The sequence below is a fragment of the Manis pentadactyla genome, chromosome 8 (assembly GCF_030020395.1).
Source record: "Manis pentadactyla isolate mManPen7 chromosome 8, mManPen7.hap1, whole genome shotgun sequence".
NCBI lineage: Eukaryota > Metazoa > Chordata > Mammalia > Pholidota > Manidae > Manis > Manis pentadactyla.
The window spans coordinates 66,810,821-66,837,456 of NC_080026.1; the positions used below are offsets into that span (position 1 = coordinate 66,810,821).

The 26,636-nt window shown below is 35.7% G+C and overlaps 1 protein-coding gene across 1 annotated transcript in view; it reads left to right on the forward strand.

The window, feature by feature from the left end:
* The window catches only part of GRID1 (glutamate ionotropic receptor delta type subunit 1), a 692,973-nt gene that overhangs the window by 586,055 nt on the left and 80,282 nt on the right, over nucleotides 1-26,636 (forward strand). The gene's annotated exons all lie outside the window — the stretch shown is intronic.

Below are 26,636 nucleotides of genomic sequence, written 5' to 3' on the forward strand. Positions count from 1 at the left end.
AAACACCTTAGAATTGTTTTTAAGAGTATGCCAATTATCACACTGCTTAGAAAAGTTATTTCACTTATGTTTATAAAATTATTGAAACCAAGGACTAAAAATATTTCTTCATTTTACTAAAATGTTAAAAATATGTTATAAAATATAGTGAAATAACTTGGAAATGCCTTTGTTTTATGATCAGATTCCTACATGCTATGTAAATTACAAAGGATTTTGGACAAAGTGAACCTATGTTGGATATATGGTTGCTGAGGTCACCAAAGGCACAGACAGATCCAGTCTACACTTCCTTGGATACAGTATCAGTTTCAGCATCACCTCTCACATGGTCCCTGATTATGGTTTTCTGGGTCCCTGCCTTCAGTAATTTTCCCTTTAATTCATCATACACTCTATCATCATATTGATTCTTTTGATCCACAGCTCTAATCAAGTCATCCACATTCAATCAGCTTCTATGGCTCCCAACTGCCTGTTTAAAAGACTTGAGACTCCTTAACTGGGATTTAAAATTCAGTATGATATTATCTAGCTTTAGTTTTTTAGTTGACATTTTTATTGAGATCATGATAAATCCACATCCATTATAAGAAATAATGCAGAGATCTCATAATATCCTTTAACCAGTTTCTCCCAATGGTAACTTGTCCAAAACTATAGTATCGTATCAAGACTGACTTCTCCACTTGTACTCATTTCTGTGTGTCTGTATGTGCATTTGGTTCTACACAAGTTTATTACATATGTAGATTTTTGTATCGATCACCACAGTAAAGATACTAAACAATTTTATCCCTACAAGGATCTTTGGGCTGTCCTTTTCTAACCACACCCACCTCCTTCACACTTCTTCTACCTCCTGTCTTATTCCTCATCCCTGGCAACCACTAATGTGTTATTTCATTTCTAAAATTCTCTTATTTCAAATATGTTACATAAATGGAGTCATATCTTTTGAGACTGGATTTTTCACTCATAATCATTCTCTGGAGATTCATCCAGAGTGCTGTGTGTATTAATAGGTCATTGCTTTTATTGCTCAGTAGTATCTGATGTACAACAGTTTAACGATTCACCCGTTGAATGACATCTGGGTTATTTTGGTTTTGGCAATAATGAATAAAGTTGCTGTGAACATTTGTGTGTAGGTTTTGTGTGAACATAAGTTTTTGCATGTGTGTGACACATATCCAAGAGTGTAATTACTGGGTCATGTGGTAATTGCATATTGAGTTTTATAAGGAGCTATCAAAATTGATTTTCAGAATGACTGTACCATTTACATTACTACTAGTGAGGTCGGAATGATCAGTTTCTTTGCATCTTTGCCAGCATTTAGTTTTGTCATTATTTTTTATTTTACCATTCTGGTAGGCTTGGAGTGATACCTCACTGTGGTTTTAATTTGCATTTCCTTAATAACTAATTATGTTGAACACCTTTTCATGTGCTTATTGTTGTCTATTCTTTTTTGTGAAGTACTTGTTTATGTATCTTGCTCATTTTCTAATTGGATTATTTGATTATTACTGTTGAGTTTTGAAAGTTGTTTGTTTTAAATCTAGGCCTGGAGATTTCATATTTTTAGAGTTTTTAAATTATGAATTAAAATTTTCATAGCTATAGGGCAATTCATGATGTCTATTTCATTTTCAAGTCTAGTTGGTTTGTAATTGTTCATGTCTCCCATTTATTTGCTTATCTTCTATCTAGTTGTTCTATCAGTTATTGAAAATGGGGTATTGAAGTTGCCAACCATTTTTGAAGAACTGCCTATTTCTCCCTTCAGTTTTATTTACTTTGCTTCCTGTATTTTGGGGCCCTATTATTCGGTATATATATTATGTTTATAATTATAATTGTAATATATTGTTAGATGAGTCTTTTACCATTATAGAATGTCCTTCTTTGTCTCTAATAAAATTTGTCTTTAAGTCTAGCTTGTCTGATATAAGTATAGCCTCTAGTTGTCATTTAAATATTATTTGTACAGAATATTTTTTCTATCCTTTTACTTTCAGTCTATTTGTCTTTGAATCTAAAGTGACTTCTATACAAGATATAGTTTTTTAATCCATTCTACCAATCTTTATATTTTAATTGAAGACTTTAATCCACATATTTAATGTTATTAATGATAAGGAAGAACTGCCATTTTGCCATTTGTTTTCTATGTGTCTTATCTTTTTTGTTCCTCATTTCCTCCATTACTGCCTTCTTTTGTGTTACATAGATATATTTTGCATACCATTTTAATTTCCTTGTTATTTTTTACTACAGTGAGTTACAGTCTTGGTAATTACCCTAAGCATTACAATTAACATCTTCATTTATAACAACATCACTTGGTTTAATACCAACTTTATTTTAATTCGTAAAAACTCTATTTCCATATCACTCTGTTCTACTCCACCCCTGCCCCTACAAATCCTTTCTGAAGCTGCCTGATCCCTTCCTTTTTAGGAGGTTGTTATTTTTTTTCCAATTTATTTAATGGACAGTCTTGTATTTTAGTTTTTAAATTGTTGTTTTTAATTGTTTTACTTATTGAATAAACCACAATTTATTTAAAAACAACTTTAAGTATTAGAATGCATTATTATACATATTAATTGTTTCTAATTTTTATTTTTAAATTGTGGCAAAATATACATAACAAGTTTTATCATTTTAGTCATTCTTAAGTGTACAGTTTACTGTCATTAAGTATATTCACATTGTTTGGTAAACATTACCATCATTTACCTTTAGAACACTTGATCTTGTAAAATTCAAAGTCTTTGCAATACTCCCCATTTCTCACTTCCCCAGACTCTGAAAACCACAAATTAATTTTTCTCTATAAATTTGACTACTCTAGACACCTCATATAAGTGAAATAATACTGTTTTTGTCCTTTTATGACTGGCTTATTTCACTTAGCATGTTTTCAGTATTCATCCATGTTGCAGCATGTCTCAGAATTTCCTTCTAACATTCCATTGTATATATATATATATATATACCACATTTTGTTTATCCATTCCTCTGTTGGGGAACACTTGGGTTGCTTCCATTTTTTGGCTATTACTTAATAATGCTGCTATAAGCATAGATATACAAATATCTCAAGTGCTTTCTTTCAGTAACTTTGGTTATATACTCAGAAGTCGAATTGTTGGTAATTCTAGGACTAATTTTTCTGAGGAACTGCTTTACTGTATTCCACGGCAGCTGCATCATATCACATTCCAACCAGCAATGCACAAGGATTCCAGTTTCTCCACATCCTCATCACCACTTGTTTTCTGTTTTGCTTGTTTTTGTTTTCATACTAACTAACTATCCTAATGGGTGTTAATTGATACCTCATTTTGGTTTTAATTTGTATTTCCTTAATGAATAATGATGACAAGCATTTTTTCATGTGTTTATTGGCCATTTGCATATCTTCATTGGAGAAATGTCTTTCAGAAATGTCTATTTAAACTATTAAATCATTTAAATTTTTAAACAAACCAATCTTTAATTTTTTTTTTTGTTATTGAATTTTAGGAAATTTTTTATATGTTGTGGATATTAATCTCTTATCAGATATATGATCTGCAAATATTTTCCATGCCATGGGTTGCTTTTTCATTCTGTTGATAGTGTCCTTGGATGCAGGAAAGTTTTTAATTTTTGTAAAGTCCAAATTATCTATTTTCTGTTGTTGCTGGCTTTGCTTTTGTTCTCATATCTAAGAAATCATTGCCACATCCAATGTCATGAAGCTTTTCATGTATGTTTTCTTCTAAGAGTTTCATAGCGTTAGGTCTTATATTTAGGTTTTTGATCAATTTTGAGGTAATTCTTGTACATGGTATAAGGTAAGGGTTCTACTTCATTCGTTTGCATGAGGATATCCAGTTTTCCTAGTGCCATTTGTTGAAAAGACCGTCTTTTTTTCATTGGGTGGTCTTGATACCCTTGCTTAAAATCATTTGGCCATATAGGACAGTATTTTAGAGCTTTCTATCCTATTCCATTGTTCTATATATGTTTGGCTTCATGCCAGTACCACACTGTTTTGATTACTGTACCTTTGATTTTGAATTCAGTTGGTTTGAGAGCTCCAACTTTGTTCTTTTTCAAAATTGGGATCCCTTGAGATTCCATATGAATTGTAGGATGGAATTTTCCATTTCTGCAAAAAAAGTAATTCTTTGAGCAATTATCTAGCAACAGGGATATATTTTCTGAGACAGCATATCTGAGAATATTTTTTCTGTTACATTTAAACATGAATGAAGACTTGTTTGGTGTAGTATTCTTGGGTCACAGCGTTTCACCCTGACATCCTATAGAACTTGCTCCATTGCTCTTCTTGTATGTAATGCTGCGGAGAAGCATGAGATGCTCTGTTCACCTCCTTCTCTCCTCCGCTCTTGATCGCCCCTTCTCGCTCTTTCCTCTCTTCCCTTTTTCTCCCTTCCTCCTTCCTCCTTCCTTTTCTCTCCTCGCCTCCCCTTTCCCTCCTGTTTTACACTTTCTCCCTCTTCCCCCACTTTAGTCCTTCCTCCTCCCTTGCATCCCTTTGTCTACCTCCTCGTTCTTCTTGTCACTTTCCTCTTTCTTTTCTCTTTCTCCTCCTTTTTCTCCTCCCTTTCTTCCTTCTTCCCACCCTTCTCCCCTCTTTTTCATCTTCTTCCTTTTCCTCCATGTCTTCCTCCTCCAAACCACCATTTTCTGCTTTTCCCTCATCTCCCCTCTCATCTCCCTCCTCTCCTCCACTTCTCCTTTCTTATGTTTTCTTCTTTGTAATTAACTTTAATAATATCTTTGAATTCAAGAACTTCTATCAACTTTTAATAAGGAGTCAATCTATATGTGATGAATTATGATTAGAAAATCCATAGTGTAGCTTTTCTTAACCTCCTTTCTGGCGTTACTATTCTGTGTGTCAGAGACAAATGCCAGTGAGCTGGGGTTTCTGCTCACCGTAGCTTGCTGAGCCCAGAGGGATCCACGGGCCTGCCTTTACTGCTGCTTTGAAGTGCTTTTCTGTGCACATATAAAAGGAAATCCACTAAAATGGTGTACTTTCAAAGCAAGATGAATTTACATCTCTCAGTGTTGTTTGCCTCTAATATGCTCCCAACTCCCACAAATGCCTGATAGCATCCTTCCCTAGGTTCACAATTCATGATTTCCTAGAGTTTAAAATTTTTCCTGGTTATTTCAGTAGGTATCTGGAAGGCTGACTGATGGAAACCTGTCCTCTTTTTGTCCATGTATCTTTTTTATTAATCCAAATGAATTTCAATCTTTACATTTTCAAACTAATATGAAACCATTCAATAATTACAGTCCTCCTTATAAATGTTCCCAGTTAGTGTCCATATGAATGTCCTAGTTTTTGGAACATATAAATTCCTTTAAAGGGCATAGGGAAGATTGGTATCCAAGAGAGACTGAAATTTTCTAGAGAACAAAGACTTACTTAACAATTACCTTAAGCAGTTTTTCACTTTTTCATTTGGAATGGGTATGAGGTACATTCAGGGAGGGAGGCTTATCTCACTCTCAGTTCACTAAATATTCTGAAACTAAAAATGTTTCAGAATATTGTAATTAATTTCCATTACTACTACAAATAGATCTTCACCTGTTATCATGATGAAAGCAGAGTCATTTGAAAAATGCAGCATTAGCAGGTAGTTTGGCACTACAGGCAATAATGGCCTGTGTTTAGGAAATGCTTTGGTTAAAAATCCTAGGTGAATAGCACCCTACATTTAGAGGAATCACCTTTAGCTTAGAGGCTGTTGTTAGAAGGCAGAAGCGCAGTGGTGTGACTGAGAGAGCGAGCCGAGGTTAGTTGTGGTGAGCATAGTCACTGAAGCTTGACTGCCAGGGCTCTCTCACTCCACTTGCTAGTTGTATGATTGTGGGCAATTCACTTAATCTCTCTGTACTTCACTTTTCTCATCTATACACAGGGGTAAGAATAGCATCTATCTCATAAGGATATTGGGAGAGAGTACCCCATATATATGGTGAAGTTTAGAACATTACCTGGCACATAGAAAGGACCATGTAACTCTAGATACTATTGTTGACAAGGACCTTGGTAGCCAAAGGAATAGCTCTGAGGTTTGGAGCGCTGGACTGAGGAAAGCAGCATGACTGGGAGATGTGGAAGGGAAGATGACAGCCTCGGAAGTAGGCAACTGTGTTTAGGTAGTGTCACCAGCTATCTAGATGACATTAGTCACCTGTCCTTTGTGGTTCTTAATTTCTATATCTGTAAATTGAAGAGGTTGCTGGAAAAGGTCTAGTCATGGTATTTAAGATGTTTGTTCATCTGTTCATTGAATTTGAAAACATCAAATCTATAAACTAAAATGAGCAAATGCTTCTTACAGATAAAGTCTTGTGCTAAGGTAGGGAAAGATAGACACCCATAATAAAAACTTGTCTTGTGCCTACACATCCACACAATTTCAGAGGGGAAAATAAAGAGATTGAACTTACCAACAGTCTAATTTATCCCAAGGTAGTTTTTCTTCCAGTCATCTTAATATAAAGAAATAACCTTTGTTCATACGAAACTTGCTGTAAACTTTTGATTTTAAATGTTGTATCATTATTTGCAGTCTTATGATAAACTGAAAATCTACATGACCTTGGGTTCAGTGATGACTTCTCAGATGCGACACCAAAAGTACAATTGATAATTGATAAGAAAAAATTGGTAAGTTGTACTTCATTAAAATTTAAAACTTCCTTGATGAAGACACTGTTAAGAGAATGAGAAGACAAAGCACAAACTTGGAGAATATCTTTGCAAAACACGTAACAAATAAAGGATTAATACCTAAACTATGCAAAGAACTCTTATAGTTGAACAATAAAAAACCAGACAATCCACTTGAAAAAAACGGGTGAAAGATCTGAACAGACACATCACCAGAGATAACCATATAGCAAAAATCCATATGAAATATCATATACCATTAGGGAACTGGAAAACAAAACAGTGAGATACCACTACGCACCTATTAAATGGCCACAGTGCAAATCACTGATACCATCAAATGCTGGTGAGGATGTGGAGCAACAGGAACTATGTCAGTTTTAAGATACATTTATACATTTATCCATAAAATGGGAGAAAATATGAACTGGGCAGGGCTAGTTATCAATGAGGCCAAATAAAGTCAACTTAGCAGTTTTTTTCTTTTATTCATCATGCTATTGGTGTTATATCTAAGAAGTTATGGCCAAGCCCAGGATGGATAAATGATTTTTTTACAGACTGAATTTAAGAGCTGTTTGCACAAGGATTGTTGTCAATTTGAATGTGAGGATTTAATTTTAAAATTAATGTGTGGGTAAAGACATTGAACAGTTATTATAAGCAATTGGATAGGATCTGAGTTTACCTTACAAGCTTGCAATTTTTTAATGGCACAGTGTTTTATATATTTAAATTTGAACAATTGTAGTGGTGCCAGCACTCTTCAGGTTGCCTGTGGTACCCCATTCCTGTTTTATTATACCTGCCACCTTCACACTCTCACATACCCACCTTCAACCATCAAGTCATGCAAGTTGGTAACCTCTGACATAGAGGACTAGAACAACTCTTTGCAAGTTAGCAAGCCCTATATATTTTTGTTGTTCAAATGGTGTCACACAGACCAACACTGCTGACATAAATTTAAATCTCAGGCCTCATCTTAAGTCTCTTAAATTAAAATTTGTACCTAATGCGGTCTTTGAGTGATTTTTATTCACATTAAAGTTTAGAAAGCACTGCCTCTGATTAGAAAATAAAGTGAGCTGTAAAATTCTATTCTAATAGGCTAAAGTGACTGGCTGCATCAAACAAATACATTTTAACAGAGCTACACATCAGTTTCTGCTTTTGGGACACAAACTGGGCGAGGAAGGTCATACATATTAATTGTACTTGTGAAAAACAATGTGGGACTTCCTGTATGTGCCAAAATGAAGTCACAAGTATTGATTATACCTGCCATCATTAACAGTTATGAAACTGGAAAAAAATGTGGTATCTGTAAGCATTTTAAACATAGGGGTACAGGTGGGTTGGGAGGGAAGAGAAAAGATACCATGCAAGCAGTAAGCATAGGAAAACTGGTGAGACTCTCCAATATCAGACAAAGTAGATTTATATCACAGAGCATTACAAGGGACGAAAAGGAACATTACAGAATGATAAAAGGAGCAATTTCACCAGAAAAAAAATTCTAAATGTGTATTCATCTAATAATGAAGCATCAAAGTTTATGCAGTAAAGTTTAACAAATATAATAGGAGAAATAGAAAAATTTTAAATAAGTTCAGATTCTAACTTCAACTTCTTAGAAATTGATATAACAAGTAAACAAGAGACCAGTAAGGCTATAGAAGATCTAAACAACACTATCAACCAACTTGATATAATTGACATTTATAGAAAATAGACCCAACAATTGCAGAATATACATTCTTTTCAAGGATGCATGGAACATCCACCAAGACAGATCATTTGTTGGGTGATAAAATTAAATTTCAATACATTTCAAAAGAGTAAAATCTTACAGAGTTTGTCTTATCACTATAATTAAATTAAATTATAAATCCATAAAAATAAACAACCTGGGAAATCCCCAGTGAAATATAAAAAACATAATTCCAAATCTGTGGGTCAAAGAAAAATATCACAAAAGAAATGTAATAAATATTTCTACCTAAGTGATAATAAAGACACATATGTCAAAATTTGTTGAATACAGCTAAAATAGTGCTTACAGGAAAGTTTAGCTTTAAATGCCTATAAAGGAAACAAAAAAATGCTTAAATTCAAGATTTTAGTTTTTCCCTTAAAAAGAATAGAAAAATAAGAACAGGCTGAACTCAAAGTAATTTTAAAGAAAGAAATGGAATGTGTGTAACAGAAAATTAGCAAAGTCAAAAGTTGGTTGTTTAATAAAATTGATAAGCCCCAAGCAAAGCTAATCAAGGAAAAATCACTATCACGAGTTAAAGTGGGGATTTAGTGATAAACCTTTTAGACATTTAAGAGGATAATAAGACTATTATGAACAACTTTATGCCAATAAATTCAACAAATTAAATGAAATGGATAAATTTCTTTAAAAAGACAACTTAAAAAGAGATAGAAAATATGAATATCTATGTATCTATTAAAGATAGTGGATTTGTAAGCCTGCTACAAGAGAGTTTCCAGGACCAGATGGCTTCACTGGTGAGTTCTATCCAATATTGAAAGAAATAACACTAACTGTAAATTCTTTAAGAAAACAGAGGAGAAAATGTTTTTTAATTCATTTAATGAAATTCATATAACTCTGATTCCAAAAGCTGAAAAGATATTAGATATTACAAGAAAAAAAAATTACTCGTCAATATTCTCCATGAATTTAGATTCAGACCAAATAGTAGCATATTGAATCCAGCAGTATATAAAAAGGATAATATATCATATTTAAATGGAGTTTTATTCCTAGGATATAAGCTTGTTCCAGTATTTGAGATCCAATCAGTATGATTCATCACATTAAAAAAATAAAGGGCGAAAATGACATGATTATCTCAAAAGATACAGAAAAGGATCTGACAAAATTCAGCACACATTTATGATTTAAAAATAAATTAATTAAAGGAAACTTCCACACCCTGATAATATGTACAGAGAACTGATTACTAACAACATACTTAATGATAACATCTTGACTGCTTTTCACCCAACATTGTATTGTGGGTCCTTGCCCGACCAAAAAGCAATGAATGGAATTAAAGGCTTACAGACTTGAAAGGGAGAAATAACATTGTCTTTATTTTCTGATGGTGTGGTCTTTCTAGAAACCCTAACAATCTTCTAATAAAATTAAATATAATAAATAAATCTTCATAGGTTGCAGGAAACAAAGTCACTATACAAAAATCAGTTTTATTTTTATATGCTAGTGAGACAGGGACCGTGGGTGTAGTCAGAGTAGGGTGAGGGCCTCTGAAAAAAGCAAGGCAAGATATTTGCAGTCAGAGCAATGTAACTACATGCAAGGAACACCCCCCCTACTAAAACTCTATGTTGAACATTAAGCTCTAGAGTCATTCTTCAGTGATATCCCCAGATAAAAGAAGAGTAGCACATGTTTTATTATGCCAATCATTTGTAATCATGTGTAATATTCACTTTAGCATACTGAAAGGCCCAGGTCTATGTGCTGTCTTTTCTCCTTTGGATCTGAGGAGGTGATTTTGCAAACTGAGTAACTAATTTAGCATGCAGACCTATCTGTAGATGACTTGGTAAAAGGCAGGAAGAATTCCATCTTAAAGATAAGATTGCATTTTAACACCTAGGAAGTTTAAGAGGCAGGATTCTTCAGCAAATAGACAATACCTCAGCCCACCTTGGGTTGGGGGCTGGGCAGACAGCCTTTTGATATGCTCCCAGACCAAGACTCCAGTATCCCAGAGAGAAATCAAGCTAGGAAATTCCTTATGTTAAGTTAATTTTTAATATTCAGGGACCACTTAACAAGTCCACACCCCTAAGCTTTTTTTCACTTTCCCAAATATCCTCAACTGCCTATAAAATCCCTAGACAACACACCACCACAGACTCTCTTGTCCCCTCCTGGTGTGAGCCAGGAGCTCTGTCCTTTCACTTTATCTCTAAATAAAAGCCCGTACCTTGCTCTCCTACCTTGAGTGTTTGTGAAGTTCATTCTTCGGCTTCGTGAACAAGAACCCCAGCATCACTAGGAACCAATAACTGGAAAACAAACCAAATTATAAAATAACAATTATAGCAGCATTAAAAGCATAGAATTCTTAGAATACATTTGCAAAGATGTGTAAGAATTATACATACCCTTCATGGATAAGTTAGTGGAAAATGTTGCTGAGAGCAATTAAAGATCTAAATAAATAGAGAGGTATCCCATATACATGGATTGGAATACTCAATATTGTTGAGGTGGCTAATCTTCCTAATTGAGCTACAAATTCAGTGCAATCTTCATCATAATCCCAGCAGACTTAAAAAAAAATAGAACTGGAAAATATTCTTCTAAAAAATTACATATAAATGCAAAGGATCTGGAATAGGAAAAAGAATTTTTAAAAAGAAGGACAAAGTTGGAAGACCAGCACTACTTGATTTTAAGGCATACTGCAAAGCTGTAGAAGCATTCTGCATGTCCTCTCTAAATTGATCTAATATAATTTCTCAATGCTTCTGCTTCCCTGGCTTCTGTATTCTCTTCAAAGATCACAGGTAGTTTCCTCCTCGGCATCCTTCTCTTAAGCTAGTCCATATTTTTGGAACTTTCTTCTCTGCTTTTTGCTTAGCCAAAACTGACTCATCCTTGGGGTATCTCCTCAAATGGCACCTCCTCAGAGTGGTCTTCCTGGATACATCTCGATTTAAATCACCCTGTTCTATTTTTCTCTTATCATAGACTTTTCTTTCTTAGCAATTGTCACATTGTATAATTATGTATTTATGCATTTACTTTTTGTTTACTATGCATCTATGTTTCTGGATAATAAACTCCATGAATCCAGAAACTGTGTTTGTCTCTTATTGTATAGCTAATGCTTAGTACATTATCTGCCCCATAATGCAATACCATAGATTGTATGGCTTAAGTAACAGGAATTTATTTCTCACAGTTTTGGTCTCTGGGAAGTCTAAGATCTTTGAGCCAGATGAGTTGGTTCCTGGTGAGAACCTTCTTCCTGGCTTCAGATGGCCTCTTTCTTTCTGCTGTATCCTCATTTGGTGGAGAGACACGGAGTTCTGGTGTATTTTCTTCTTTTAAGTCACTAATCCCATTATGAGGGCCCCACCCTCATGACTTCATCTAAACCTACCTACCTCCCAAAGGCACCACCTCCAGTTACACTGCGGGGAAGCACTTCAACATGTGAATCTGGAGGGAGGGTACAACCATTCAGTCCATAGCACAATATGTGTACCACTACATATGTTAAATGGAGGGATTAATTATTGAAGGTAGATTTGTTCTTTTTGGCCCATATACAGAAAACTAGGAACTTTGGGAAGGACAATTCAAGATACAAAGTTTAGCTCAGAAAAAATTAAAAGAAAAATAGAAAGAGTTCTTTCTTGGTGTGAGACCTGTCTGAAATGGAGTAAATTCCTTGGGAGATGATGAATTGAATATTCCCAGAAGTGTGTCTGCAACAAGCTGGGAATTATGAACATCACTCCTAAACTCTGAAGTCACATATTCCATGCTCTCTGTTCTTTAGGTCACATTCGGTTTATGGCTCTGTATGCAAGGGAGGAGTTGGTTTTTTGCTTTTCTCTATTTTTATCTTGAGGGTAACTGCATTATGTTGGGTATACATACTGGTCTTCTGCTTGGCAAAGTGTTGACTGGACACCTTTTTATAAAGGTCAAATTGAAGATTTCCTAAATCTTTTGATCTTTTTCATCTTTTTTACTCCTCTATTGCTCCTATGTTCAAGGATCCATTAGAATTATAAGAAATGCAGTTTTCAGTCTGCATACTCTTTCACACTTGAACCATGAGATTGATGAATTGAAAGCTCCACATTTTGTAGCCATCCATTTGCACAAACTGGCTGTAGAATTTGTATTCATGCTCAGGCCTATGAATGCATAATATTTAAGCAAAAATTATATGTTTCAGGAAAGCTGGGTTCATAAGGGGAAAATGTTATGTGCATCCCCTGTGATGGGGTACATGCCCACTTCTCTCCTGTCGCATCTGTGACTATAGCATTGTGTTATGAAAGAAGCACCAAAGGTATGCAGTTCAGCCTTCTGAAGCAAACACCTGGTTCCTTAGGCAACGTAGGGATAGGGCTTCTGCAGGCTTATCCTATAGACATGTTCAAGAAGATTATCCTCCTTTATGGCAAACCTAAGGTGTGAGGAGACCTCAAATTGTTATTTCTCTCACCTTTTTTTTTTTAAATAGACTATTTTCTTGAATCATTTTAGGCTTGCAGGAAAGTTGGGTGGCAAGTACAGGAGAGTTCCCATATAGGTTATCCCACACAATTTTGTCTGTTATTAACATTTTGTGTTGGTGTGATACATTTGATGAGCCAACATTGGTACATTATTAGTAGCTAAAGGTCATAATTTACTTAGGGCTCGTTCTTTGTGTTGTACATTAGATAGATTTTGATAAATGCATAGTGATATGTGTCCATTTTAATAGCATGCACAATAGTTCCACTACCCTGAAACTTCTCTGTGCTCCACCTAGTCACCCTACCCTCTCTTGCCTCAAATTTTACTTTTAACTAAGCAGAAACTGGGATCATTCTAACCACCTACCTGCTCCATGCTCTCTAAAGCTACTCTGTCAATACATTATATCCAGTCTACTTCTCAATCTCTCAAATATGTGGCATTTCTATATTCTCCCTGCCATATCCAGGTCCTAATGGCCACTTAGTTTTTTATGACAGCCTTCTGACTTTCCTTTCCTCTCTTCTTTTCATTCCTTCAAACTTTTCTGCATATTTCCAACAGAAACATCTTTGTAAAGTAAATTCTGATCAAGTCAATTCCTTCCTTTTAAATCTCCAGTGTTCACCTCCTCTCCCCAATATATGTCAGGTTAAAATTCAGCTTCCTTAGAACACCTGACCTTGGCCACCTTTCCAGCTTTTCCTTTATAACTACATGTATGTTCTGTTCTGTCTCAAATTGCTAAGCCTTGGTGAGTATCTATATATACTTCCTGTAGTTAGCTAGTTTAACAGTTGAATCTTTCAGGATGTAGCTTTTTTTCTTATGTTGTATGATTTCTTTCCTTTATCGTTTTCTGTGGTAGTTTATATAGAATTTCATAAGTTGAGTTATAACTGTTTATTTGTTCTCTTTATATTTCTATCATCAGACTTATTACATTGGATTATTACTGTTCATTTATAATTTTCTTCATTAGACCATAAGCTCTTTGAGGGTAGAAACTGTGTCACTTCCATATTAAAATTCTCCTTGGTAAGCAAATGGCTTGACATTTAGCTAGAACTTAGTGGGGTTTGGTTATGAATGAATGAGTGGACAAGATAAAAGACTTAGGGGACCTAGGCAGTAGGAAAATAAATAAAAGAAATGAGTATTGAAAGCTGAAGGAAGCAGTGGACGGCTATAAAGAGAAAGTGGCATAAATGAGGCTGCTGCTGAAACCTGGGGGAGACTATGTGCTGCTGAGATGGAGCTTGTACAATGTGATGTGGGACATTTGGATGCCAGAGAGGTGATCTCGAACTACTGAGAGGGATACAGTGACAACTTCAAGTGAGATCACCCGGTGTGCAGTGGAACCCTGACTCCTGTATCTTCGGAAGTGAAACAGGCAGGTTAGACTGATTTGATGTGCAGTCACTACGGAACCATTAATCTTTCAGCCAACCCAGGGGTTTTTGGTGGTCAGTGACTGTCTTCTAACAAACCCAGGCCAAGTGTCTTGGAAAAGGAGTAGAATATTTGTGGCAAATTTGGGGTCATGGAAAGCTGTACTCCATTTTAATTATTATGGAAAGAAAATAACATGTCGATAAAGCAAGTAATGGGAAGTTTGCAAGAAAGGGAAACTATCTTACTGAAATTTAGTATAATGACATGAAATAGAAGGAAGACATAGGCATAACTTGGCAGTTATCTCAGACTACAGGGAATTTCAGAAGAAAGGGCTTTAGAGAATGAAATGCGCATGGTCTAATCACATATGACCCAGTAAGGAAAGGGCAGCAAATGGATGCCCAGGGAACTCTATCATGGGTCAGATGGCTAACAGACAGGATAGAAGTTGGGAAATAGTACATAGGATGATAAAATAAAACAGGGACATCTACTTGAAAATATGTAGAGCCACGTTGACAGGTGGAGCCAAGTTACAGGATTAGCTTCAACTGGGGAAAAATGCTGAAGAAAATAAATGTAAAGTTTTGGGGGAATTCATTTCTAAACTCTAGTTTTGGTTAAAAAATTCACAAGGGAAGAGAAGGTCAATACTTGATGCATACTAAGTGGTGATAATGGATGATGAAGTGAAACAGAGTCACTGCTGCAGTATGAAAATTACTGGATCCCAGCACTGTGGTGGCATAGTGGCTTGCTTCATGGAACAGAGCCTTAGTGTTCCCACCTCCAAATGAAACACAATCCTACTAGTTCAGTGGTGTGGTATGTAAATTGATGGAATTAAACTTCCTAAGATCCAGCATGGTGTTGGCACTGAGCTGGTCCTCAATAAATAAATAAATCCATCTTTCCCTTGATGACTTTTAAAATCTTGCTTCCAAATTCAATTGAGTAACTATCCCAAGACATTGGAAACTTGCATATCTGTGTGCAAGGACTCTGCTTATAACATTTGAAAACGTAAATGGTGTCAGATTATGGGTGATGGTTAAGTAGCTAACTTTTTGAAAACAGTTGAATTTTGGATTTGCTATGCCAGTGAATTTGATATACAACCATGGAAAAGTTTATAAGTGATTTATTTGAAAGGAGATTTGTGAATACTTAAGGAAGAAAAAGTAATTCCTAGAAGGTAGTACCAGTTCCCCAAGGGCAAATCATTTTGGGTTAAGCTAACCTCTTTCAATTAGTTTTTGTCTTTGATAGGCTTATTAGACTGACAAATTAGAAGAACTCTGGATATAGTGTATCTTGATTCAAGCAATACAATGGATAGCCTTACCTGTGGATAAAACAGAATATGTGGTTTATAGTTAAATAGATTTGCAACTGGTTAAAAGCTGTCCCGGAGCATTAAGAAAATAATAATTTTGTTTAACTTGGCTGATGATTGCCTAGCTGCTGGCAAAGAGTTCTGACCTTGGAACCATTACATTCTGCAATGATCAAAGACTTACATTAACACAGCAAAGACATACTCATCAATTTCAGAAGTGATATAAAATTTAAAGGATATATAATATGTTTCCTACAAAGTTTATTATTAAAAAGTACATACCCACTAATGACAATTAAATGCACAAATCAAAACTATAAAAATACAATACTACATATTTCAACATATAATTATTTTATAGCAAATGTAATTCCTGGCTAGTTCTAATAGGTATGGTTTATTAAAATCTTTCAAGATAATTTTGAAAAGTTGGGGGTGACTCCTCCTGACCAGGTTGTTTTTTGAAAATTTGAGAATCATTTCATAAACGGTTTTTCTATACCTTGGTTCTTACTGTCAGTTTAACTCTTGAGTGGTTGACGTATGTTTTCAATAGGTGTTTCAACAACAGAATATAAGCATTTTCTTTTCTATACTCCTTCCTTTCTGTAGCTGTGTTTCATTTCTGGTCCTTTATATATGAAGGATAATTATCTGGATCCACGTTTGTATTCTCCACCATATAGGACTTGGCAGGATTCAAATGACCATCGTTTTTTCCCCTTTGGATTAGTCCTCACTCCCATTTTTTTAGCTTGGATTCCTGTAATTAATTTTTTCACAGATTTTTGTTAGTATGTGTACAAGTAGCACAAGTTTTTTTTATTGGATTTCCCTAGAATGTAGTGAACCTGTTAAATTTTCATGCTCCTACATTTGGTTGTTTTGTTGTATTTGAGGATGTTTTTCTTGAGTCGTTACTTCAGTTATTATTTCCACTGCGGTTGTTCACACGTATCCTACCAACTCCTGTATTGTGAGGGTGGTGTTCTGGTCTCTAGGCTCTGTAGCTATTATTATTTTATTTTCACATTCCTTCCATTTCTTTGTTCTTTCACTCTGGATTCAAAGGCAACTTTTGAAGTGTGTTTTTCATATGATCTATTTTGGTTTCTGTACTGTCATTGTGTACTTCATTTGAGTAATTACAAATTTTCCCCTCCAGTTCTTCATTTTATCAACCATTTTCTATTACATTTTTATCCTGTTGACTTGTCACTGCTGGCTGTTTTCTTCTTAGGCTTTCTGTACCAGTTCCAAAAATGTTTGTAAAGAATGGCACATTGGCTATTCTACAAAGTGGTAGTTTTTGAGTGATTGTGTGGCATTTTCACCTTTTTTTTTTTTTATGGCTATTTTATTAGGAGTTGGGAGAGTAGAGCATGCTAGACAGAAACCATTTTAAACTGTAAAGTCTGGGGTGGCTAATCTGCTGTCTGATGAAGTCAAGACTGTAAATGATATCCAACAAGATGGAACGAAGTGCTGAGACGAACAAGATGGTCAGTGTAACCTGACAGGCTGTCTAAAAATAATCAGCCTCTTAAGTACAGGACAGGAAGGGGATGCCTGGCTCAGTACATTTCCAGGTTTACACATTCAGCTCACTGCTCGGCTCACTGTCCTGCCCTTCGCAGGCAATTTCATCAACTCTGAAGGCTTCAGTTACCACAAATGTTGAAGATGTGACATCTGTGGCCCTGGTCCAGGCCAGGCACCTAAACTCAACTTGTTTGACCCTGAGCTCATTATCTTGACCCCCAAACCATTCCACCATTAATCATTAGTTGATGCTCATCTCCATCCACCTGGACACTCAGTCATCCTTAACTCAGCCTGTCCCCATTTCCCACAGGAAGTCATTTGCCACCTGTAGATTCAGTCTGCCTCATAAACATTTCTCATTCTTCCCTTCTTCCCTGAACTTTTGGAGCAGATGTTCATATACCTGGATGACTTCCTCCCTGCCTTTGGGTGTGTTTAAACCCATCCTTTCGGCTTTGCTTTCATCTGGTATCTTCTGAGTATCTTTTTAAAAGACAGAGTCCATCATGTTATTTCCCAGTGCCACCTGCTCCAAGAAAAAGTCTGTTCATGAATCCCTACGAGAAGAAGTCTAAGCGCTTCTCCAAAGCACGGATGCCTCAGCCTTGCCTGCGTTTGCGGCCGCACGTCTCTGCTCCTTTGCACATGTGTTAATCACAGCGACTTGTCTCCTTTCTGTGCTTTTGCATTTTTTTTTCCATCTTGAAATACTTCCCTCATCTTCCCGAAAAATTCAGTTTTCCGTTTGAGAATCTGTTCAAGGGCTCCGTTCCCTGTGAATCCCTCTGTGATCTACCAGACTCTGAACAACCCCAATGTCATATGCTTTCCTGGCACTTTTCACGTACCAGTATTAACGGCCAGCTCCCTCTGTTGAAATTGCATCATTAATATACTGTAGCCCCTACGCTTTTAAGTACAGGCATTTCACTGTCAGCGAACCGGTCATTTTCAGGTTAGTTTCCCTCACTTCCCAACACACGCCGGGCCCGCCTTTGCCTGTGATACCGCGCTGGTCCTCCAGGTCTGCGTGAAGCATGCTTCTCCTTGAATTGTTCTTGAATGCTTCCTTAAAGTTCCTGGTTGCATACTGTCGGCTTCTAGCATGTTGTACTTTATGCTCATTGCTTTGAGTCGTAAAATAATAACGGTTGTATTTTTTATAAATATTTCTTTTTTTTTACCTTAGAAATCCAAATACATAAAGTAACAATTATCAACATTCTTTCTCTACCCCCCAAATAATCAGTATTTTCATTTGGAGACAACCATTGGAAGTGTCTGGCTCTGCATATTTATGGGTGGATATAGAGAGGTAATCTGGGAAAAAATGGGATCTCTGATCAAATCTTTTTAAATGGACTCATTACATTTATTTTCTATTTTGAGGAAAAATGAATATAAGTAAAACTAAAGGTATTGCTTAAACCTAGTAGATCTTTATCACAGGATAATATTAGTTCCTAAATTAACCTTCTGTAGTTATGAAATCAAATTTAGAATACTGAAGAAACCTGTACACATGTTAACTACCTGCTTCAATTATTTGAAACTACTATGGAAGAAAGGTTATTATCATACACAGATATCTGTCCATTTCCCTTAACATTATTTTCCATTTTTGCTAATGATTATATTTATGTTGTAAAAAATTATCACAAAATATTTTGCATTCCTTTTCCATAAACCACAATAACCCAGAATTTCCAGGTAGAAGTTCTGTAAGTAAATGAATTAAATATCTGTATTTTCATCACAGTTCACATCTCATTAGTTATATTGGGTTTTGTGCAAAACACTTAAATTGTAAAAAATATTTTAAAGTAATTTAACAAACACTTATGCCCTACCACCTACATGTAACAAATGTTACTTATTAAAAATTGCTTCTTTCTATGTTTTTGAAATAAAATTATATAGATACAGTTGAGCACACATTTGAACCTATCCACAGTTTCATTTTTTTTCTGTTCTACCTAGGGGCATTTACTGACATAAGTTCAGAATATGTTGAGTTCATATATATATGTGTGTGTGTGTGTGTGTGTGTGTGTGTGTGTGTGTGTGTGTGTGTGTGTGTGTGAGTGTATGTATAATTTTACCATATACAAATATGCATCAGTAAATAAAAGTTAGGATTATCTTAATATATTTATATCTTTAATATATTCAGTATAATACTTTCTATGTCTTCAAATATATGTACATAGTATTGTACTGTATATAATCTACATACAATGAAAAACCTGTTGCCCTTTATAATCAATATTTTATACATATAGATCTAGTCCATTTATTTAGGTACCTTGTATTAGAGTATATTTTAAGTATACATCTATATATATTTATCTGCTTTCCTACTGACATCTAGATTATTTCCAGTATTTTGCCAGTATTGATAGCATTGCAGTATGCATTTTTATATGTGTCTTGTAAACACATGGGTGTATTTCTTGGGATACTTACCTTGAAATAAAATTGCTGGTTCATTAGTACAAGCCTGCACAATTTTTTAAAAAGTTTATTTTGGTATCATTAATCTACAATTACATGAGTAACATTATGTTTACTAGACTGCCCCCATCATCAAGCCCCCCCACATACCCCAATACAGTCACTGTCCATCAGCGTAGTAAGATACTATAGAATCACTACTTGTCTTCACTGTATTGTACAGCCCTCCCTGTGCCCCGCCCCCTAAATTAGGTCTGTTAATAGTAATCCCCCTTTTTTTCCTCTTATCCCTCCCTTCCCACCCATCCTCCCCAATCCCTTTCCCTTTGGTAACTGTTAGTCCATTCTCGGGTTCTGTGAGTCTGCTGCTGTTTTCATCCTTCAGTTTTTTTCTTTGTTCTTCCACTCCACAGATGAGTGAAATCATTTGATACTTGTCTTTTTCTGCCTGGCTTATTTCATTGAGCATATTACCCTGTAGCTCCATCCATGTTGTTGCAAATGGTAGGATTTGTTTTCTTCTTATGGCTGAATAATATTCCATTGTGTATATGTACCACATCTTCTTTATCCATTCATCTACTGATGAACACTCAGGTTGCTTCCATTTCTTGGCTATTGTAAATAGTGCTGCAATAAACATAGGGGTGCATCTGTCTTTTTCAAACCGGGCTGCTGCATTCTTAGGGTAAATTCCTAGAAGTGGAATTCCTGGGTCAAATGGTATTTCTATTTTTAGTTTTTGAGGAACCTCCATATTGCTTTCCACAATGGTTGAACTAATTTACATTCCTACCAGCAGTGTAAGAGGGTTCCCCTTTCTCCACATCCTCGCCAAGTTTGTTGTTTTTGTCTTTTGGATGGTGGCTGTCCTCACAGGTGTGAGGTGATATCTCATTGTGGTCTTAATTTGCATTTCTCTGATGATTAGTGGTGTGGAGCATCTTTTCATGTGCTTGTTGGCCATCTGAATTCCTTCTTTGGAGAAATGTCTGTTCAGATTCTCTGCCCATTTTTTAATTGGATTGTTTGCTTTTTGTTTGTTGAGGTGGGTGAGCTCTTTATATATTTTGGATGTCAACCCCTTATCAGATATGTCATTTATGAATATATTCTCCCATGCTGTAGGATGCCTTTTTGTTCTATTGATGGTATCCTTTGCTTTACAGAAGCTTTTCAGCTTGATATAGTCCCACTTGTTCATTTTTGCTTTTGTTTCCCTTGCCTGGGGAGATATGTTCATGAAGAAGTTGCTCATGTTTATGTCTAAGAGATTTTTGCCTATGTTTTTTTCCAAGAGTTTTATGGTTTCATGACTTACATTCAGGTCTTTGATCCATTTTGAATTTACTTTTGTGTATGGGGTTAGACAGTGATCCAGTTTCATTCTCTTACATGTAGCTGTCCAGTTTTGCCAACACCAGCTGTTGAAGAGGCTATCATTTCTCCATTGTATGTCTATGGTGCCTATATCATATATTAATTGACCATATATGTTTGGGTTAATATCTGGACTCTCTATTCTGTTCCACTGTTCTGTGGGTCTGTTCTTGTGCCAGTACCAAATTGTCTTGATTACTGTGGCTTTGTACTAGGGCTTGAAGTTGGGAAGTGAGATCCCTCCCACTTTATTCTTCCTTCTCAGGATTGCTTTGGCTATTTGATGTCTTTTGTGGTTCCTTATGAATTTTAGAAATATTTATTTCAGTTTGTTGAAGAATGCTGTTGGTATTTTGATAGGGATTGCATTGAATCTGTATATTGCTTTTGGCAGGATGGCCATTTTCACAATATTATTTCTTCCTAGGCAAGAGCATGGATGAGTTTCCATTGTTAGTGTCCACTTAAATTTCTCTTAAGAATGTCTTGTAGTTTTCAGGATATAGGTCTTTTACTTCCTTGCTTAGGTTTATTCCTAGGTATTTTATTCTTTTTGAGGCAATTGTGAATGGAATTGTTTTCTTGATTTCTCTTTCTGCTAGTTTGTCGTTAGTGTATAGGAAAGCAACAGATTTCTGTGTATTAATTTTGTATCCTGCAACTTTGCTGATTTCAGATATTAGTTCTAGTAGTTTTGGAGTGGATAGAGTCTTTAGGGTTTTTTCTGTATAATATCATGTCATCTGCAAACAGGGACAGTTTGACTTCTTCCTTAACAATCTGGATTCCTTGTATTTCTTTGTTCTGTCTGATTGCCGTGGCTAGGACCTCCAGTACTATGTAGAATAGCAGTGGGGAAGGTGGGCATCCCTGTCTTGTTCCCGATCTTAGGTGAAAATCTTTCAGCTTCTCGCTGTTAAGTGTGATGTTGGCTGTGGGTTTGTCATATATGGCTTTTATTATGTTGAGGTACTGGCCCTCTATACCTATTTTGTTGAGAGTTTTTATCCTTTTTGTTGAATGCTTTGCCAGCATCTATGGAGATGATCATGTGGTTTTTGTCCTTCTTTTTGTTGATGGATTTTCAAATGTTGTACCATCCTTATATCCCTGAGATGAATCCCACTTGATCAGGGTGTATGGTCCTCTTGATGTATTTTTGAATTTGGTTTGCTAATATTTTGTTGATTATTTTTGCATCTATGTTCATCAGGGATATTGGTCTGTAATTTTCTTTTTTGGTGGGGTCTTTGCCTGGTTTAGGTATTAGAGTGATGCTGGCTTCATAGAATGAGTTTGGAAGTACTCCCTCCTCTTCTATTTTTTGGAAAACTTTAAGGAGAATGGGTATTATGTCTTCTCTATTTGTCTGATAAAATTCGGCGGTGAATCCATCTGGTCCAGGGGTTTTGTTCTTTGGTAGATTCAATTTCATTGCTAGTAATTGGTCTGTTTAGGTTTTCTGTTTCTTCCTGGGTCAGTCTTGGAAGATTGTATTTTTGTAGGAAGTTGTCCATTTCTTCTTGGTTATCCAGTTTGTTAGCATATAGATTTTCATAGTATTCTCTAGTAATTCTTTGTATTTCTGTGGGGTCTGTCATGATTTTTCATTTCTCATTTCTGATTTTGTTTATGTGTGTAGATTCTCTTTTTCTCTTAATAAGTGTGGCTAGCGGTTTATCTATTTTGTTTATTTTCTCAAAGAACCAGCTCTTGGTTTCATTGATTTTTTTCTATTGTTTTATTCTTCTCAATTTTATTTATTTCTTCTCTGATCTTTGTTATGTCCCTCCTTCTGCTGACTTTGGTCCTCATTTGTTCTTTTTCCAGTTTCAGTAATTGTGACTTTAGATTATTCATTTGGGATTGTTCTTCCTTCTTTAAATAGGCCTGGATTGCTATATACTTTCCTCTTAGAACTGCCTTCGCTGCATCCCACAGAAGTTGGGGCTTTATGCTGTTGTCATTTGTCTCCATATATTGCTTGATGTCTGTTTTAATTTGGTCGTTGATCCATTGATTATTTAGGAGCATGTTGGTAAGCCTCCATGTGTTTGTGAGCCTTTTGCTTTCTTTGTACGATTTAGTTCTAGTTTTATACCTTTGTGGCCTGAGAAGTTGGTTGGTAGAATTTCAATCATTTTGAATTTACTGAGGCTTTTTCTGTGGCCTAGTATGTGGTCTATTCTGGAGAATGTTCCATGTGCACTTGAGAAGAATGTGTATCCTGTTGCTTTTGGGTGTAGAGTTCTGTAGATGTCTGTAAGGTCCATCTGTTCTAGTGTGTTGTTCAGTGCCTCTGTGTCCTTACTTATTTTCTGTCTGGTGGATCTGTCCTTTGGAGTCACTCACTGTTTTATAAGTCTGTTTAATTTTATTATATATTGTCAAAATGCTCTCTGATGTGGTTTTGAAAATTTACATTTTAAATAACTGTATAAGAAAGTACCCGTTGTTATCAATGTTGTGAATATTTGATGATTTCATACATTACCCTGTTGAAAATCTGATGTGTATGACATAATTTTTGGCTTGACATGAGATATTTCATGACTATACTAATGTTCAGTTTCCTTATTACACATGAGGGTAAGCCATTTTCCACAAGTTTATTTTCACTTGGACTTACTCTTCTTCACACTTCTAATTAAATTTCTTTTGGCTTCTATATGACTGGGTTATCTATTTTAATCTTATAAACACATTTGTCTGTCACATGTATGCAGATATTCTCTTCCTCTCTGTGGCTTATATTTTATTTATTTACAGTGTCTTTTATTGTGAAGACAATTTTAACATTAATATAGTCAGCTTAGCAGTTATTCCCTTTAGGGTTTGTTCTATTTGTGTGTTGTTCAAAAATATCATTCCTTACTCCAGGTCATGTAATTTGTTTTAAAATTGTGCAGTACTGATTTCTCACAGGCAGGTTTTTAAAAATTTATTTTGGAGAATATCATTTAACTCACATGAATAAATAAGTTTTATAGCTACATTTATTGAAGAGTCTATCCTTTTCTCTTTGGTTCTTTTAAACAAACATTTTCTTTTAGAATAGTTTATATCTACAGAAAAGTTTTACAAATTGAACAGAGAATTCTTATGTACTCCTCACCCAGGTCCCCTGTTAACATTTTACATGATGATAGTATATTTTTCACAACGAAAATCCAACATTAGAATATTACTATTAACTAAATGCCACAATTTATTTGGGTTTCACTGGTTTTCCCCAATGTCCTTCTCCTATTTCCAGGTCCCATCCAGGATGTTGCAGTGTATTTACTTGCCACATCCCCTTAGTCTCTTTGATCTGCGACAGTTTTTCACACTTTCCTTGTTTTCCATGATGTTGGCAGTTTTAAGGAGTGCTGGCCATACAGTTTGTAGAATGTTCCTCAGTTTGCATTTGCCTGATTTTTGTTCATGGGTTTTGGGGAGGAAGAATGCCCTCTCACCACATCAGATCAGGTTCACATTCTACAGACATGACTTCTTACTGGTGATGTTAGTCTTGCTCACCTGTCCAAGATAGTGTTTGCCAATTCACCCAATGTTACTTTTCCTTCTCTTCCATACTCTACCCTTTAGAAGCAAGTCATTAAACACAGCCCACCCACACTGAGCATTGAAGGGATATTAAGTTCCACTTCCTGGAGGAGAGAGTATCTACATGTTACTTGGGATTCTTCTCTAAAGCTGTTTTATTCCTTCCTTCCCCATTTGCTTATTTATTCAGTCATTAATTTACATTAGTATGGATCCAGGAATATTTTATTCTCCAAATTATAATTCAGTACTACTGTACTGATCAAACTATTTCAGCTTTGGCCAGTGGGAGCTCTTTAGGGTTGGCTCCTGTGGTCTTTGGCATACTCCTATTCTTTTGATTTTTTGGTGCTTTCTGATGGTATGAGATGCTCCATGATTCATCTTATGTATTCCCTGCTCCAGTCCTAGAATCAGCCATTTTCCAAGGAGCTTGGTTCCTTTTATGTCATAATGTTATTAGAATTTAAGATAGGGTACTAGGTGTGCTCATTGCTACAGGGGCATCCATTTCTAGACCGTCTCAGATGTTGGAGCTAAGAAATATCTGTATGTGCACTAACCCAGGTATCTATAGTCATAGATGTTGGAGCTAGGAAATACCTGTATGTGCACTAACCCGTGTATCTATAGTGAGTTCCTTATATATTCATCTTTGTCTTTCCTCAGCTAACCATGAATTCATACTGCGTGTCCAGTTGATCTAGTACCACGTTTCATTCTACCTTTCTCCCTTTGCTTATCTGTAATTTCTCTCTCCAACAGTCAGAAACCTGGATCCCACTATCTGCCAACATTTATTAATTTGTTCAACTCCAGTATATATATATGTGTGTGTGTGTGTGTGTGTGTGCGCGCACATCACACACACACACATCAGTTTAAGAGTAATTAACCCATATTCCCATGAGGGACACATTTACCAACTAGAACATAGTGCTTATGGGCACTCCATTTTGATTTTCCAGTAAACACCATTTCCCAAAGTTGCTTAGGCTATCTTTTTCTCCCCCAAGCTTTTTGGAAGTTATGCCGTTCATTTTTATTATAATAGATTCCTGGGTCAGAATTAATGTTCTATCCTGGCTTTCCCCCAAATCCTGGTTAATTTAAAAACTTTATATGCATGAAAGTTCACTTTTGTGTGAAGCAAAACTGAAGGAACAAAACAACAGCAGACTCACAGACTCTAAGAAGGCACTAGCAGTTACTAAAGAGAAGGGGTGCGGGAGGGTGGGTGGGAAGAGAGGAAGAAGGGGATTGAGGGGTGTTATGATTAGTACACATGGTGTGTGTGGGGTCACGGAGAAGACAGTGTAACAGAGAAGACAAGTAGTGACTCTGTGGCATCTTACTACACTAATGGACAGTGCCTGCAATGGAGTATGTGGGTGGGGGGGATAATATGTGTGAATGTAGTAACCACAATGTTTTTCATGTGAAACCTTCATAAGAGTGTATATCAATGATACCTTAATAAAAATAAAAAAGAAAGTTCACTTCGGTGCTTTCTATTGGAAAACTATATATAGTGAAAAACACTATAATGTTCTATGGGTTTTGACAAGCCCCCCTGGTTTCCAGTGCTGCTTGTAGCATGTAAGGAGGCTTTGCATGTCTCTCTCTCTGGGCTTTCTTTTCTCTGCCAGTGACCTTTTTGTGTGGCCCTGTGTACTATAATATTTTTGTGCAATTGCCACACTCATCTTTGTTTTTCTTTTCTAAACTGCTTTGAAGCATTATTCTTTCATACACATTTTTAAATCAGCTTCTTAGATTTCACGAAAACAAAATCATGATATATTTATAGATAAATTTGGAGATAATTAGCCCCTTTTGGCATGAGTTGTTCTATTCATGAGCATAGTATATCTGTCTTCCCATTTATTATTTATTTTATTCTTCAGTATTGAATATTCCAATGCATGTAAATGTCAGCCTCTCCATTTATTTAAATATTATCTCAGCTTAATTTGTCTCAGTAAGATTTT